General features: G+C 57.5%; 2 pseudogenes; both read right to left on the bottom strand.

The window, feature by feature from the left end:
• Nucleotides 1-3507: 3507 nt before the first annotated feature.
• LOC112412346 (spermatid maturation protein 1 pseudogene) lies at nt 3508-4345 on the bottom strand (annotated as a pseudogene).
• A 338-nt stretch (nt 4346-4683) lies between these two features.
• Nucleotides 4684-6081, bottom strand: LOC112412345 (spermatid maturation protein 1-like; annotated as a pseudogene).
• Between the last annotated feature and the right edge of the window lie 206 nt (nt 6082-6287).

The raw sequence follows: 6287 nt of genomic DNA, 5'->3' as shown, positions 1-6287 counted from the left end.
CTGGCATTTCCTGGGGATGGGGCCAGGGCACGGCTCAGCTCCATAGTAGGTTCTCTCACCCATGGCCGGGGGTCCCAGAACTGCCTGGGGCCCCTGCCCTGCGCTTTTAACTCGGAGAGAGGCTGGGTCATAATGGGGCAGGTAGTGAGGTCACAGTGAGGGAGGGGCATTCCCTGGTAACCAGAGTGGCATTCCCTGGTAACCAGGGTCAGGTAAGCTGAGCCTGGACAGTCAAACAGGGCCCGAAGGCCGGCACACATCCCCTCGAGCGGTCAATCATTCGCTCACCGCCCGCTGACTCACTTGTTCAAATGACACATTCCGTCTCTTGGCCCCTCTTTAGACTAGGAAGACCTTGGCCTCAGAGCCCTGCGGAAGGCCTGGCTGGAGTCCAGAGCCTCAGCCTTCTTCATGCCCTTCACTGGGCCTGGAGCTGGACCTGCCCAGATGTGGAACCTCCCAGTTTGGAAGCAGCTTCTTGTACGAGACTCTTTGGGGACAGGGCAAGCTGACACACAGAGGAGGTGCCCAGAGACCAGGGGTTTGGAGTCTGCAGCTGCAGACCTACTTAGTGCATGGTATAGGACCAGGAGGGGCCTGCTGGCAGAACTGTGGCCACTAAACCAAGGGGACCCTCAGGCCAAGAAGGGGACACTGGCTTCTTATTGCAGGAAGCCAAGGGCAGAGACCCAGGCTGGCAGAAGGAGTGGTGCTTCCAAGCCACAGACCACCAATGTTTCCTGGACTCTGGCGCTCTTTATTCCTCTCTCCATGCCCTTCCCCCCCAAACCCCCACGCCCGCCCCCATTTGCCGCCGGTCAGTTCATTTTCCCAGTCTGGCTCCTGTGCAGAGAGGGCCTCGAGGCCGAAGTGGAAGGTAGCAGCGAGTCGGCCCGTGCTTGGCTCTCCTGCGGTTGCCGCTTCAGCTCCAGGCAGTCATACACCTGGTAGTTGGCATTGCCCCCCGGGTTCCGGCTGAGTGGCATGAAGGTGGGCGGGGGTGGAGGGTGCTCGGTAGCCTGGACGTCGGGCAGGGGCTGGGAGGGGCGGAGGAGCAGCGCTGAGCTGGGAGCCGGGGCCCGCTTGTACGAGACCTCGGCCAGCACCGTGAGGGAGGCGGACGTGGCCAGAGGGCGCCGCACGGGCAGCATCTCGGCCCATTCTGCCGCCCGGCGCCACACCTCGCGGGGATCCCGGGAGTAGTTCAAGTGTCCCGTGGAGGGCTGCGGGCTGCGGTTGGACTGGCTGTGAGCACAGCTGGGGAGGCTCCGTCCTTGGACCGGGGGGCGGGAGTTGCACTGCCAGGCTTCGGGCCGGCAGCCCAGGAATTCTTACATTCCTTTTTCCCAGGGGTCTGTCTCCACAGTGAACTAGGCCATGTCCATGGGCAAGAAAATTTAGTGGAGACACCTGGAAAAATTGAGAGGCCTATGAAGGAGGGGACCCTCAGAGTCCAGGGCTCAATTTGGGGAGCCTAAAACACAAGGTTTCCTAGTCTCTGACAAAGAGAGGTCTTCTCCCTCAGTAACCAAGAGCCCCAAACGCAGTCCAGAACGGGGGAGGCAAGTTTCCATACATCTGGTCGTGACCCAAGAGACCAGATGAGGAAAACTGAAGCCTGGACCGTTTCTCACATTCTGGGGAAATCAGGCATTGGCTGTCCAGCCCCACATCTTACCTCCTCCCCAGAGGGTGGCTTCTGAGCCACCCTAAAAAGAGCTAAGTTCTCTGGGCTCTGGGGGAGCTTTAAGATGCTGGGGGTGGGTGACAGGGAAAGGAAAACTGCTCTAAACTCTAAAGCACTGTTCTCCAATACCATGTTCCATGATGATGGAAATGTTCTAAATCTGTGCCGTCCAATGCAGTAACCGCTAGCTCCATGTGCCTACTGAGCACTTAGAAGTTCTTGGCACTGAGGAGCAGAATTTTTTGGTTTTTTTTTGGCCAAACCATGAAGCTTGTGGGGTCTGAGTTCCCCGACCAGGGATTGAACCCCAGCCACAGCAGTGTAAATGCCAGGTCCCACAACTGGACTGCCCGGGAACAGAATTGAATGCCAGGAAATTCCGTTCCCTGAGGAAGAGAATTTTTAACTTAATTTTTAACAGAATTAAATTTCGTTAATTTTAAGTAATTTACATTCTAATAGGCATTTGGCTAGTGGCTACTGTAATTGACAATGCAGCTCTAGGGCCTTGGGTATAACGGATTTAACTAGACAGCGATGGAGGGAAAACAGGGATAATTTAGGTCCTCATCAGGCCCTGTGGGATGGGGCTGGGGTGGATGTCCTTAACCACCCACAGAATACTTCTCTTGCCTCTTTATTCCTCATGCATATCTGTCCCCTCTTTTTTAAGTTGCTCATCACACACTGATATCCCCACTCCTTGATGGTCTCCGGTGAGCCGTTGGATGTCTCTCGGTGAAGGCGCCTGGGAGACAGAGCTTCTCACTTGTCCCTGCCTGCTCTGAACTGTCTCTGGTGGGCGTCAAAGACCACATGCCCGAGCCGGGTGCCTAACCCAGGACAGTAGGGCTTCCAGCTGGTTTTGGGAGGCGTAGACATCTGGCGATGGTTCTGGCAGGCTGGAGGAACTGTATCCATGGGGTGGTACACCCGTTCTTGGCCGCCTACTCGCCGGGAGGGTGATTGCAGTACAATCAGCACAGGTACCTCTGAGCAGGTGAGCAGGTCATTGTAGGCCACCTGAGCCTCGGGAGAGCAGGAGTTCTGACTGGGTGGGATAGAAGTCCATGGTTGCTTCCAGCTGGTTTTGGGAGGCGTAGACATCTGGCGATAGTTCTGGCAGGCTGGAGGAAGTGTATCCATTGGGTGGTACACCCAGTCTTGGCTGCCTGCTCGCCGGGAGGATGATTGCAGCTCAATCAGTACAGGTACTTCTGAGAAGGTTTGCAGGTCATTGTAGGCCACCTGAGCCTTGGGAGAGCAGGAGTTCTGACTGGGTGGGACAGAAGTCCATGGTGTGTGCTGCCCAGCATCCTCCTTTCGAGGAACTGCCTCAGATATAAATGACTTTCTGGTCTGATGTGGGCCCAAAACTTGGACAGATTCAGTTCCTAGAGGGTTCTGGTGGAGGCCAGGGTTTGGGATAAGGCATGAGTTGTTATGGAGGCCTGATCTCTTGGATAAGCCAGAGTCTTGAGTAAGGGCTGGACACTTATGGGGGCCAGGATCTCGATTACTTCCTGAGTACTTGTGGAAGTTAGGGTCATGGGTATGTTCTGAGCTCCTGTAATTTCCAGCATCTTGGGTGAGTCTTGATGGAAAATGCCCACTGGCTGTTTCTATTTCTTTCTCTCTTTTTTTTCCTTTTTGGCCATGCAGTGTGGTTTGCAGGATCTTAGTTCCCCAACCAGGGATTGAACTGGGGCCGTCAGCAATGAAAGTGTGTAGTCCTAATCACTGGATATCCCGGGAATTCCCTGTGGCTATGTGGGCCCTGGCACCCCGCACACCACCACAAACCACCTCCTTTCTTCTTTTTATTCTTCTCCCAGTAACCTCTCTGTCAGGGAACGGTATACCTAGGCCTTTCCCGTCCCCTCAGCCATGCTGGATCCAGAGACTGGGAGGTAACAGTGGGACAGGGCCTCCACATCCCTGGTCAGCTCCCGCAGCTGCCGTCTCACGTCTCTGGCATTATAGGCTACGCGCCCTGAGGAGTGGCGCCGGGGGATGTCTGGGACGTGGGCCGGGCCCAGGATGGGTGGCTGGGCTGGCGAGCACTGCTCCTGTTCTGCTTGGGGCACCCCCCTAACCGTTCTTGTGGCTCAGGGCCTGAGGGCTGTGGGGCGGGGGTTCACAGGGTACAGGTAGGCCTGTAGGCCCAGCTCTGACTGCCTCTCTTTTGAGCAGCCTTCCCTCTACAGTTTGCTGGAAGCAGATGGTCTGGGTAGGTGGCTCCACAGCATCCTGGGCCCAGGGAGTCCAGAACCCCTGGGTGGACTGAAAGCCTTCCTAGTCCTTGGGGCAATTCCAGTTGTGGGAGCAGATTGTTGTGTGCTGACGTGGGGGCTTCTCGTCATTGCTGTCAGTTGTCAGGGGCCCAGGCTACGGGGCGGTGGGCGCGGCGTGCTGAAGAGTCTCGACGGCGATGCGGCGAGTGGGTGGGGGGGACACGATCATTTTCACAGGGTCCATGGTGCACCGAAGGCAGACTGCAGGGGTGCTCTGCTTCGGGGGCTGGGTCTGCTTCCCAGGTGAGCATAACTTAGAAGCTTCTGTGGATCGGGGACAGGTGAGAGGCTGTGGATCGGGGACAGGTGGGGAGCCTGGCTCCTCCAGGGATGGAGAGGCAGGTTGCAGGAAGAGAAGCTGCATAGTTATGGTGTCTGAGCAGGGAGAGCGGGAGGGGAAGGGGCCCATTTAAGGTCAGGGCTAGAACACCTGGTTTCTGCCTTTCCTATTCCCCAACCTCCCCATCCTCCACTTACCTTTCTCACAAATAACACGAAACACTTGGTGTAAGAAGCCACAGAGTCTGCACCAGAGCTAGGTGGGGGAGGACACAGTGACTGAGTGGCCGTGGCCATGGGGGTCCCTAGGGCCCCAACCTACTGTGCCCACAGTACTACCGGCCGCCTTCCTGTTCCAGAGGCTCCTGGGGGTAAGCGGGTCTGCACCCCGCACACCACCACAAACCACCTCCTTTCTTCTTTTTATTCTTCTCCCAGTAACCTCTCTGTCAGGGAACGGTATACCTAGGCCTTTCCCGTCCCCTCAGCCATGCTGGATCCAGAGACTGGGAGGTAACAGTGGGACAGGGCCTCCACATCCCTGGTCAGCTCCCGCAGCTGCCGTCTCACGTCTCTGGCATTATAGGCTACGCGCCCTGAGGAGTGGCGCCGGGGGATGTCTGGGACGTGGGCCGGGCCCAGGATGGGTGGCTGGGCTGGCGAGCACTGCTCCTGTTCTGCTTGGGGCACCCCCCTAACCGTTCTTGTGGCTCAGGGCCTGAGGGCTGTGGGGCGGGGGTTCACAGGGTACAGGTAGGCCTGTAGGCCCAGCTCTGACTGCCTCTCTTTTGAGCAGCCTTCCCTCTACAGTTTGCTGGAAGCAGATGGTCTGGGTAGGTGGCTCCACAGCATCCTGGGCCCAGGGAGTCCAGAACCCCTGGGTGGACTGAAAGCCTTCCTAGTCCTTGGGGCAATTCCAGTTGTGGGAGCAGATTGTTGTGTGCTGACGTGGGGGCTTCTCGTCATTGCTGTCAGTTGTCAGGGGCCCAGGCTACGGGGCGGTGGGCGCGGCGTGCTGAAGAGTCTCGACGGCGATGCGGCGAGTGGGTGGGGGGGACACGATCATTTTCACAGGGTCCATGGTGCACCGAAGGCAGACTGCAGGGGTGCTCTGCTTCGGGGGCTGGGTCTGCTTCCCAGGTGAGCATAACTTAGAAGCTTCTGTGGATCGGGGACAGGTGAGAGGCTGTGGATGGGGGACAGGTGGGGAGCCTGGCTCCTCCAGGGATGGAGAGGCAGGTTGCAGGAAGAGAAGCTGCATAGTTATGGTGTCTGAGCAGGGAGAGCGGGAGGGGAAGGGGCCCATTTAAGGTCAGGGCTAGAACACCTGGTTTCTGCCTTTCCTATTCCCCAACCTCCCCATCCTCCACTTACCTTTCTCACAAATAACACGAAACACTTGGTGTAAGAAGCCACAGAGTCTGCACCAGAGCTAGGTGGGGGAGGACACAGTGACTGAGTGGCCGTGGCCATGGGGGTCCCTAGGGCCCCAACCTACTGTGCCCACAGTACTACCGGCTGCCTTCCTGTCCCACAGGTTCCTGGGGGTAAGTGGGCCACAATGATGTGGGGCTTTCCCTCACAGTGTGCCAAGAGGGAGAGTCCTGGGCCTGTGTTTGACCTTCCAGCCTGGGCCAGGGCTTAGCAGAGGCCAAACCCTTCACCTTGCGTGTCCCTCCTGTAGCCAGCCACCTGCACCAGCCCATAGGCCCTCTGGCCTGTTTGGTGTCTGTCCCCATCAGGCCCTGCCTGGTCCTTTACGCCAGGCTCTGACCTCTGCACAATCACTGGTCCTGATCTTAACTCCCCAAACAACCCCATTACCAATGACCACCTCACCCCAGCACTCACTCCCCCTTTCTCTCTGACCTCAGAGCTGTTCACTGGAAAGGGCTGTGGGCTCGGACCCCCTCCTCCTCCCTCACTGGCAGAGTCACTTCTCCAGGGTTTGTTTCTTCAGAGCCCCACCCCTACCTCCCAACATAACAGCAGGCAAAATCAACAATTAAACTTTTATATTTACAATA

The sequence above is a fragment of the Neophocaena asiaeorientalis genome, unplaced genomic scaffold (assembly GCF_003031525.2).
Source record: "Neophocaena asiaeorientalis asiaeorientalis breed wild unplaced genomic scaffold, Neophocaena_asiaeorientalis_V1.1 scaffold1098, whole genome shotgun sequence".
Lineage (NCBI taxonomy): Eukaryota > Metazoa > Chordata > Mammalia > Artiodactyla > Phocoenidae > Neophocaena > Neophocaena asiaeorientalis.
The sequence above is the reverse complement of the archived record's forward strand: the minus strand, read 5'-3'. Positions and strand labels throughout refer to the sequence as shown.